This window comes from Protopterus annectens, chromosome 3.part0, assembly GCF_019279795.1.
Source record: "Protopterus annectens isolate FY-2018-M chromosome 3.part0, PAN1.0, whole genome shotgun sequence".
In the NCBI taxonomy this organism is placed as follows: domain Eukaryota; kingdom Metazoa; phylum Chordata; order Ceratodontiformes; family Protopteridae; genus Protopterus; species Protopterus annectens.
The window spans coordinates 95428396-95440361 of NC_056731.1; positions in this window are offsets into that span (position 1 = coordinate 95428396).

Below are 11966 nucleotides of genomic sequence, written 5' to 3' on the forward strand. Positions count from 1 at the left end.
CCAATAATGGACAGTCTTTATAGGTGTACAACTGCCTTGTGGATATGCATTCAGGCCTCTAATGTCTTATGTGATACACCTTGGGACTCCACAATACCTATGGATATGTGGATACCAAGGAACATATGATATAACATGAGGCTGTATGTACACATTGGTACCCAACATACATGTTGAGAGCTACCACCTATGTGGTACTGACGGGATAGTATGTATAGTACATGTGGATGACTATGCCATAGTCGGCTTACTGCTATACAGCATGTATCAGACAACAGGTATCTGTCTGTATGATACCCTTGTGTAGGATATGCTTCCCATCCAGGGAATGCATTGTAGGCCAATGCATGCATGCATTTTCAGATTTGAATGTACACATCCCTAGTGTGTTTGCATGTACCTAAGGGGGCTATATGCCAAACAGGTGTGGTCACAGGAATGGGTGGCGGTCATTACCACTGGTTAGTGTTATAGTGTAGCACCAGAAGGATCCAACTGTTACTGAGTTCCCTACGACTGCGTGTCATTTGTCAGGACATCATCCAATGATTGCTTATAGTCATGCTGTTGAGGTTGTGTATACTACCAGACCGCAAATCATTGACAGATATTAACGCTATCACCCACAGCATAGTGTCAACCCATGTCATACACACATGTCTACCCATGTTAGTACATAACTGTAGTAGAATGCATACTGGCCATTGAAAGATACTATGAGATGTTAACAATGTGTGCAACAGGGTATGCCACACATCCCATGTGTCCACTATGCATGTACATGTAGACAGTGTGCACCCACCATGTTCAAAGATGTACACTTGCTAATCCGTACTGCACACATCACACACATACTGTCCACTCACTAACACATGCTGGCAACACATTACACTTCAGCCAAGTGGCACATGGGTGGACAATACATACTCAGACCTAACAGTGGTGTAAACAATGCTACATTGACAATCAGAGCTTTGATGCATAATGTCTGCTCAGATATACCTACAAGGATGTCATTACACTTTCCTGTTGACAACTTGCTAATATTGCTACACTGCTATAGTGTCACCCTGTGCATCAGCACCATGTTAGCCTGTTCCTCCGTCAATGTTACAGGTGACAGGAGGCAACACATGTATCATCATATGCACAGGTCATTTTGTTGTTTACCAGAGCCTGACATTGACCCATCCAATCGACATGTCTGTGTGTGTGTGTGTGTGTGTGTGTGTGTGTGTGTGTGTGTGTGGGACAACAGTACAGCATGGGCCAATGTTGATGTAATGTGTGTGTGTATGTGTGAGCCCTAGTTGTTTGGTTAATGTGCGTGTGTCTGCATGCACACAGCTCCACCATGTGGCTGCCTTATACGGTAGGTTTTGGGACAGCCACATACTGTACCTGCTAGGCTGTACAGATCACTGTCTCTGGCCATGGACACAGTACCTGTGCCTGGCAGGGGTGCTACGGACAGTATTGTGTACCAACCCTGACTGGGTACTGTCATCAGAGGCAGAGGTATGATGACTGGACCCATGTCCCTGCTGGGACTGGCCAGAGCCACGTGCACGTGGTCTACTGGGATGGTCAATGGACAGGCCAGCCCCAGCATTGCTGGGGTTGGTACTGCCACTACGGGAGTGGCTGTGAACTGTGGGCTGTCCACAACCACTACCAGCTGTTGCTGTTGCTGGCATGTGTCCGCGTCGACGTCGCAACCATCCCGCACGGTCCTGGCTCATGGAAGACATATGACCTCGGTGTAAGTCTGGATGGCACCGGCAAGGTCACGGATGCTGTCATTGATAGCGGTGTAATGTGCCCTCTGACCCTAAGTCCCTGCCTGGTGTACCGTTCCATACGTGCCTGAGCCTGCATTACAGCCTGGAACATACTGGACATCATAAGACCTGTGAGGGCATGCCTGCCAGGGTCAATACGACCAGTGGTGCTCCCCCGAGAACCCCTAGACCTCCGCCTATGTGGTACCGTTCCAGGAATACGGCTATGGCTGCTGTGAGGGGGATGCAAGTGCTATGGGTACCACACTCTCCTGGTCAATGCCAACTGTATGCTGTCCCTCGCCTATGGCCATTGGTGGTGAGGGATGTATTGACAGTATGAATGTGTGCATAGATGGGGGTTGAACGCTGTGTACTATCAAATGGCAGACCAACGACAGACCCTGTCAAACCTTCCTGTGCCAAATTACATGTCTCATCATCACCACTATTCGTGGCAGTGGCTTCAGGTTCCCTGCTGCTTTCAGCCACCCCTAACTCAGCACCTGTGAGAGGAAGACAGGAAACACACTTTATGGTCTGCACATGAACACATGCACACATGCACACATGCACACATGAACACATGCACACATGCACACATGAACACATGCACACATGAACACATGCACACATGAGCACATGCACACATGAACACATGCACACATGAACACATGAACACTAATACACTCCTCACTACAGCACATACACACACACACCAGCAATCCAACAAATACTCTATAGTGGGTGAAGGTGGGTGTCAGTATCACAAGGTAAACAGTCACCACACACGTGTCAGCATGCAGAATATGTGTTGCACAAAACCATGCAGTGCAAGTGTAGACTCCCCTATTTAATGGCAGTGTACATGGCTTTGATGCAACTGTGTAGTTGTTCAGTGATTGGCTACACCCTGGAACACAATGTGTACATGGACATAATATTGCTGTGCAGGTATTATCAGCACTGCAATGCCCTGTGCACCATCACTCACAAGTATACATGTCATGGCTGCATGTGTTATCTGTGTGGCACATAGATATCCATGTCTGAATACAGTGTCTGTGTCCATAGCAGATAATAGTGGGCATGGGTGTAGCACATGCATGCTATGTACACACATGGGATGAGTGGTGCATGTTGACGTGAAGGAATCCCAATGCTCGACATGGCCAGTGTACAGTGGTTATGTTGAGTGTGGGACATATTGCAGATATGTCGGTGCCAGATATGGCATGGCATGCTACATGACTGCAACATTATACACCACACATACCCAATGTGTGTCAAGTGACCTATACATCCACTAGCATTCCAGGACATCTATGTGACACTTTGTTTGGATGGCGACTGCTGTGCATATTGTGTATACTGGCATATGTAAGCACACACACAACATGCTATGCATATTGTGTATAGGTGCATATGTTTGCATACATACAACATTGAGGTGCAAAGCAATGACTGCTATGAGTGGTACTGTGGTCACTGTAACTGGATGGGGTGTAGTACCCTGTGCCATCATCAACATGCATCTTGTGGTCACTCACAGCTACTAATGTGTGCAAGACCACCGCCTAGCATGCTGTACCTGAACTGTAATGCTGTGGCTACATTCACAATTACACAGCCACCTTGTACATGGGTGTGTGAGGTGCCCAATAGGGAGCATTGCCTAACATGACTGTGTTATGTGTTGCAGAGTGTTGCACAGCCCCATGATAGGCCTCTACCCCTGAGGTACATCATGTGTGTGTGCATGACATGTGGGATACTGAAGTGTGAGCTTACAGCGGGTGTGTGGTAATGCCAAATGTAGCATGTTTTCGTGTACTGTGTATGATGAACATGTTCTGTTGTGTACAGCTGTAGCAACTATGCATATCCAATGTGCAGTACAGGGTTGCCACAATTGTGTCTGCTGCACTGTGCATTGCATGTGATTGAGGCAGCTACTGACTTTACTGAAATGATTGATGTCTCACAGCAAACATGCACAGCATGCATTATGCGTAGGTGTGTTACGTGTACATGGCCTACACCTCACCTATGACATGCACATTTCATTACCAATATTAAGTGTTAACACACTCACCAGCATGTATCGTCTGCCCTGCTGTCACACCAGAGGGACCTATAAGAATATGACACAGTTTGTCAGTGGCCACAACTGTGGCATTGCTACTGTGAGTGTGCTAAACTACAGTGGAACAACAGTCAACAGTCACAGGTGTACAGATACTATTCCAAATATCAGTATTGCACATGATAGGCAGCACAACTGCTAAACACACAGTATACAACTCACATATGCATATTCTAACATTACAGGTAATGGTAGTATACAGCTAGGGCATATTACCTGCACGCTCCATGTCATCCTGCTGGGTAGCTCCGGCCTCCATGATGACACATGTGTGATGCTGTTGCAGCTGTAGGCCAGGAGCCATCATGCTTAGGAGCAGCTCCTCCACTCTGGTGAGGGGGGGTGTATGGCCAGCCCACCACCTGTGGCAAGCTGTTGCCTATGGATATCAGACGCACGCCACCGGACATGTCTAATTAAATCACTGCAGTGATGGCGTACCTGCTCATATGTCTGGTTATGCATGCCTGTGTCATTTACCCGGCGAACAAGATCTTGCCACAGTGCAGTATGCTCATGCTGGTGCTGGCTGGCCCTGGAAAAAAGCAGGTTATAGTGCTGCACCAGGCTGTTCTGTATTTCCTGCTCCTCCGCAGCTGTATACAACAGATTGCGTTGATGAGCCATAACCCTGGAAGACAATTAAACGATATGTGTGAGCAAGTCATGTGGCACACTTAACATTATGAAGTACAGATATCACTTAACTGCCATATATAGCATCTATATGTCTATCAGAGGATACACACATTCAATACCACATATCAGTGCTCAGCCCACAACTGGCTGACAGTGCCCGCCACACTCCATATAACAAACCAGTATACACCAGTAGTCGGCACACTGTTTGGGATACAATGCACAACCTCGCCCCGGGGGTATATAACAAGCTAATGCATGAAGAAATACGTCATCCAATGCAATGAATGTAATGTACATTTACAGTATTACCAGTAAACCACCCTAGTCTTTGATGCCATACCCCTACCTAACATATGTGCATGGTTGTTAATATAGCTGGCATACTGCTGTAACAGAGTATACATGTTGCTAGGTACACACAGATACCCTGTAACACACATGTGATTGTGGGCATGGTACAGGCATCATTACACACACATCAGACATACATACAACACATAAATGTATGCCGATATAGATGAGCATTACCTGTGTACCTTATAGTACTGTGTGCCCCTACTTACAGATACCTATGCCTGAGGTATGTAATCTGTGCAGACTACAGAAAACACACAAGACAGTGTTACCAGGGAATGTGAACATACACCATACTGTGCTGTTTAGGCCTACAGCTTCAGGCAGTACAACAGTTCATATATGAGCTGGATTCACCAGCAGTACCACTTACTGAGCATACATGTATTGCTTCAGCCTACAATGGGACACCACAGTCATACACAAGGAACTATGTCACAACATATGCCATCCTACTATGTCTGTATCCCAATAACTGACACATCTTTCTCTGGCCTCACACCTAGGACACAAACTACCATGGCAGACACAACCTCACACTAAGCTATCACACCTTTACAAACCTTGCACATAGTCACTGTCACACTCATTCCACCTCACATAGCAGGTACTGCACTGAGTACATGTGTGTGTGTGCATTGTGTCATAGGTAGGTAATACGCTATTGGCCCTAGGGCCTAGAGCAACCTAGCTATATGCTACCCTGCCCTTTGACACACATGTAATGTGATTTCACTTGCTCCTGTCAACCGGATACACAGAGGTGACTCCCAGGGCATATTACCTATCTCCAAAACAATCATCAGGGGTATGTATGACATCTGCTAATGAGAAGCCTTGTTTGTTAATGCTGGGTGGTTTAGTCCAGAGTATGGCATATTTGTGGATAGGAACCTGTACCTCCAGCATGTGCTGTTTAGTGAGGTGACAAGGATTAGGGCCGTAGGTCATGTAGCCTGGAGGGATTATGAGGTGTTGTCATGGTGGTTGGCCGACTGCTATGGGTGTGACATACCTCTGTATGTCCGGCAGTGGTAACCTCTGGGTGGGAGGTATGCAACGCACTCTAGCTGTGGTTTTGTGAGTCAGTCTGCATAGGGCATGTGTTTGAGGGCAGTATTACTCTTTGTTAGGTATGTCTGTGGCCTTTCCACTTACAGTAGTTGTCATGTGAGGTATTTACCACATGGGGCATTGTGATGAGTAGAGGGGAACACCGACCTATATTTCCCTAGATGACACACCTTTTGTGATGACACGTACTGCATAGACAGATTACAAGACTAGTGTGGCACTGTGATTATCAAAGGGGAGCCTACTGTCCACCTGTGTCCCATGTTCCCTTCTGACACCTTCAGTGTTAGGCAGGCTACCACCTATGTGGTAGTTACTGCGTAAGGTGTTTTGGAATGGGGTATGGCACTGCAGTATCAACACTGGTGTTCAGTCCATGCCTTGGACAACAGGCACCTGTTGCAGTACATATGACCCTGTGTCTCCCTCTCTCTCTCTCTCTCTCTCTCTATATATATATATATATACATACATATATACATATCTATACATATCTATACATATCTATCTATATCTATCCATATCTATACATATCTATACATATCCATACATATCCATACATATCTATATATATCTATATATATCTATATATATCCATATATATATCTATATTTATCCATATATATATATATATATATATATATATATATATATATCTAAATATATCTATATCTATCTATATATGTATATATGTATATATCTATATATAGCTCTATATATCTATAATTCTATATATCTATATATATCTATATATGTATATACACACACACACACACACACACACACACACATATATATATATATATATACATATATATATATATATATATATATATATATATATATACACACACACACATACATCTAAACATCCATTGCTGTACTTATAGCTGCACATATAGGCACATATACTGCCCACCTTTCATGGTGGGGATGTCAATTATGCAACAGTTGTGAGACATACGGTTATGTAATACTATTGCACAATGTTGTGCAGAATGCATTCTGCTGTCCTCAGGCCGTATAGCTGTAGCAGGCCTCACTGCCTGTAGTTCAGTCCCACAGCGTTTAATCACCACATGACATATACCGGCAATGCTTGTTGTCTGCAATGCCACACACTACAACCTATAGCAGCCTTCAACAACATACATATGTCCAGCCTTCACTAACAGTTGCAGTATGTCCCTTGCCCTATGCAAATGTGCATGTACATATAGATACAGACTGCTGCCACATATGGATGATTCACAGTATGTAGAGTACCCTTCAGACACATCATTCGGAGGTCAGCAAATACATATCTGTTACATACCTTACCTTTGTATTCCTCACCTCCGTCTGTTGTAGGTGTTGATTTTTTTTTTTTTTTTTTGGTTTTGATTTCCTCTGTGTGTTGGTCTTTCTTTTCAGTGTCTGTCTCCTACTGCCTGTTTGTATCCATCTGTCTGTCTGTCTGTCTGTCTCACTTGCACTCTCTCTCTCTCCCAGTTGGTGCAATGATATTATTGCATGTGTGGACAGCAGATACAGGCTGCTTTTCTAGCTATCTGCACATGTGCATGTGATGGCCTCTGCACCAATTGGTGCCCACCATTTAGTAATTGCATGCAGCCTGCTGTGTGGTAATTGCAGTTCTCACTGTGATTTCAGGACACTGCTATAAAATGATAGGTTAGGTAGGCGTAGCCCTTTCAGTTTTGCAAGGTGGGGACCATGCTTGTTTGCTGTGGACATTGTTGTCTCAGTCAGAAGGTTGGTATATGTCTCATATCTGAAGCTGGGTTGTAGCCAGTGAACTGCATGTTGTACTGAAACCTGACTGTTGCTTCTTCCAGTACACTCTTCTCAGTGTGTAGGTTTACTCACACCTCCTAATGCTAACACTGGATACATGGGAGTATGTACTTTCTTTTCGAATTAGAGAATTAACTGGCATACAACAGTAGTTATTGCAATGTATTCCTATGGCTTTCCTATTTTCCCTTTACATTCACTCATTGTAATGCATGTTATATTTCTTTCAGCACCAAGTTATTGTATATCTGCTGTGGCTTAATGGTACGTCATGCAGACTGGTAAGTCCAAGGTGTGGGGCTTGAGACTGACAAGGGTATTTTATTTTGCTGCTGAGCAGTACAAGGGCCCTGTCATACAGAGTGACTAAGGCACTTTTAAGCAGTTGTAAGCGGGATTGCGTGGGTTTGTGTGACGCTTAGTGATGCTTAGCTAAGTGCACACAAGCTCACACTAGCGCACCCCTGCTAACTACTGCTTAAAAGTGCTTACTCCCGCTAACCCCCGCGCTAATTTCTTTGAAAGAAAAGAAAATGGGGAGATAGGAAAGTGGTGAAAAAGGGGGCACAAAGAGGGAAAGACAGTAGGGAAACCAGCTGGGATGTGCAGGAAGGGTGTAGGGAAGGCCCATAGCTGCCCATTTCTTTACCAGCAACAGCTGTGCGTATGTTCGTAATTTGGTGTGAAATTTTCAACCTTCCACCCCTGAGAGAGGGGTGAAGACAACAGAGTATGTTATACTGCCAATTATAATTATCAGTTTACATGTCCAGCGGACATGTGTGCGAAATGGGCAGCTATGTATGGGGCGTAATTTTTTTGTGGGAACAGATCGCCCTTTTTTTATTTTTTTTTCAGGTGAGAGTGGAATGTGAAGTAGGGGATGTAGGTATATTTGGGGAGGTAGGTTGGGGAGGTAAACAGACAAGACAAACAAGACGGATACAGGGGCGGAATTTGACACATGGGGTTGGTGAACACAACTGACGGGGAAGGTTGTTTGGAAATCGCAAGCCCATGAGCCCACAGATGGTAACAATGGCACTAAGATCCCCACCCATGGGTAGTCACCACTGCACCTTCACAGCCCCGAGGGTGGCTGTGCTGGGGGCTGAGTAGGATGGGCAGGCTCACCCGAGAGACGCACCATTCTCACCTCAAGCTGGCGTAGGGGATCAGCGACTGAACGCTGGATCTCCCTACGCACCACAGCCCGGACCCTTTGAAGGGTGACAGGTGGCCCTTCTCCGCCCATGCTTGCATGGGGGGGACGAGCCCCATCCCCTGCAGCGCTTCCACCCGAAGGTGGCACAGGATCAATGGAGGAGGGGAGCCCGGGCTGGGCACCGGACCTGCTGGTGCCAGGTGCACTCGCCGGCTGAGGAGGGACAGGTCGGTCCGCTGGGACCGGCCTTCCCATACGTTCTGTGATTAGGTGTGTTTAATTACAACATAAGCAAAACAGCATTCCAGATTAGTTGTAATGGCATGCAATAATATTCCGATTAACCCAACACACCAAGGGTACAACAACTGAACAGCAAGCATAACACATGCATATATTGAACCACAGTGGTTATTCCAACAGCATGCAGGGATGTTTGGTAGCAACAGGCCGCCATGATTGTGGTGTTCAAACAGGGCACATGCATCAACGTGAATGCAAATATTTATAGAACAGTAGGACATATGTCCCAACAAATATTTAAGATTACACATACCCATTGAGGTGTGGAATTGCATGGTTTATGCACATACAGTAGGGTGTAGAAAATACCTCAGTTAACATCTTTTAATGACCTTTTCATCTACACTGCATTCCTAGTGACTGCAAGTGTTTATCCCCTACATGTATTATTACACTTGCCACCATACATTAGGTTGCGTAATGGGTTTTGCTAGTTCAATATATGCCTGACCTATATCTGACAAGCTAACTGTCCAGGATGCAGATGTTATTGCTACATATTTCTTGATTGCATTTATATTTCTTTATCTACATATCTGGGATGTTTTCACATGACATTTTCACTTCGATTTATACAGAACCCTGCATTTCTTGACACACACTCACATTTTTGGGGAAAATATAACATGCTACACATGTGCCAGTTTTACTTATTCATGCCAGCCAGTAACTGACTGTTGTGGACTGTATATATGTTTCACAGCTACTAGCACTTCCATCACCCACTTTATATGGGACTGCACAACTCTGGGTTGCCAGTACCTTTTCAAACAGTACTGTTTGTATAATGCAAGGGTACAACAACATTTCAGACTCTGTGACACATACACACTCTGGGTTTTAGACCTTTATTAATGACATTACACACTTTTCCACAGACTCACTCCTTTATTTGTTTTAACGGTGTATATGGCAGACATGTTCAAGACATATTATACCTTTATTAATAGGTTAGCACACTCTTTTTTCAGGCTCACTCACTTATTTTATATGACAGTGCCTGCAGAGATATTATTCCAGACATATGTTACCTTTCTTAATGGATTTCTACACTCTTTTTCTGCCTCTCTGACGTTTTTATCTGACAGTACATGCAGAGGACTTATACAGGCAATTTTATGGCTGTATTATTGGACTACAACACTTTCGTTCATGCTCTCTCTCCCATATTTTATATAACAATACATGCAGAATAATCACTAACCTGCCTGGTGGTGCAGCCTTAGCAGCCTATCAGCATAGGCTTGCTGATTCATAGCACAGTCACCTGCAGCTGTAAAGTAAATGAGGGGATATTGAGACATACCTATCCGTTATACATACTCCATTATCAATTCTTACATACTGCATTCCATGGCTACATACTCAGTTGTGGGGCATCCCGCATCCCACGGGCCTCCTGTATCCACTGGTTCAGGCGGTCCTGCTTTCGTCTCTTCAGGTCTGCATGGTGGTGATGGAACTGCTCACCAGTCCGAGGAATGCCTGTGGCACTGGTGAGGTCACGAGCTAACCGGTTTCAAGCCTCTGCCTTGTACTCCTTCCCTTGGAACTGGCCCTGCAGGAGTCTTGACTTGTGATGGTGGACAAGGAGCCAAACCATGTATTTGGACTCCTCGATGCCACAACGTTGCGCTCGGAAGCATGTTCCCTCTCCGACACCAAACATTCTAACTGCAGATGTGAGCTACAATCAGTTATGGCATGTATTCCCGCCTATGGAGTTTAAATGTGCCGCATTTCCCGCACTTTTTTGTGATTGGCCATTTTGTAAAATTCTCGGCTGACTGCAGACCTGCTTAGTAATGGTTAAGCTATCATTCGTAAGTATATGAATGTTAACGGTGGATGTTTCCCCTATGTTGTCATGGCTTAGTGGTTCTGTACTTTGCTTCTGATGCACAGAGTCCTGGGTTCGAACCTTGTCATTCATTTTATTTTCATACTGTCCAGACAGGCTAGGGGGTGTGGCTGCATTTAAGCAACTTTGCTCTACGTTGCTCCTCGGTGCCCTGGTTGGCGCGGCACGCATGTCCGCGCAAACACATTGCGCTAGGTAAAGCGCTTTTAAACTTTGGGCAACTCTATTGCGCTGGGTAAAGTGCTATTAAACTATGGGCAACTCTGTTTAGCTGGGTAAAGTGCTATTAAACTATGGGCACCTCTGCTTATCTGGGTAAAGCACTATTAAACTATGGGCACCTCTGTTAAGCTTGGTAAAGCGCTGCTTAACGGCAGGCTATTATATATCTGGATCCTTTAAAAATATATATTTTGTTCACTGATACATTGTCTGTTTCACTGCTTTTAATAATATTTTAATCATATATGTCTGGTATTATTTCAAATACTGATTTAAAACATAAATAAGAAGGGGAGGGGTGGGACTCGAACCGTGAATGCCTCCTCTTTGTGCATACGCTCTACCATTACGCTATTGCAATTTGGTGTGATTTGCATAAACATTCTTTCCTATGGTCTTCCATGTCGGAATTGCTTACTATAGTTAAGCAATGGGCACACCCGCACACACACGCGCAAATACGGGCAGCTATATTGTGGATTTAAAAAAAAAAATATTTTACTTTTTATAATTGTGATGGGGGTTTACAGTGTCAAGGTGTTTGGTGTTGGGTGCAAGTACATTTGAGCGAACTCACTCTTGTGTGTTGACATTTTGCTTTTACTACACTTGCAGGGGCGT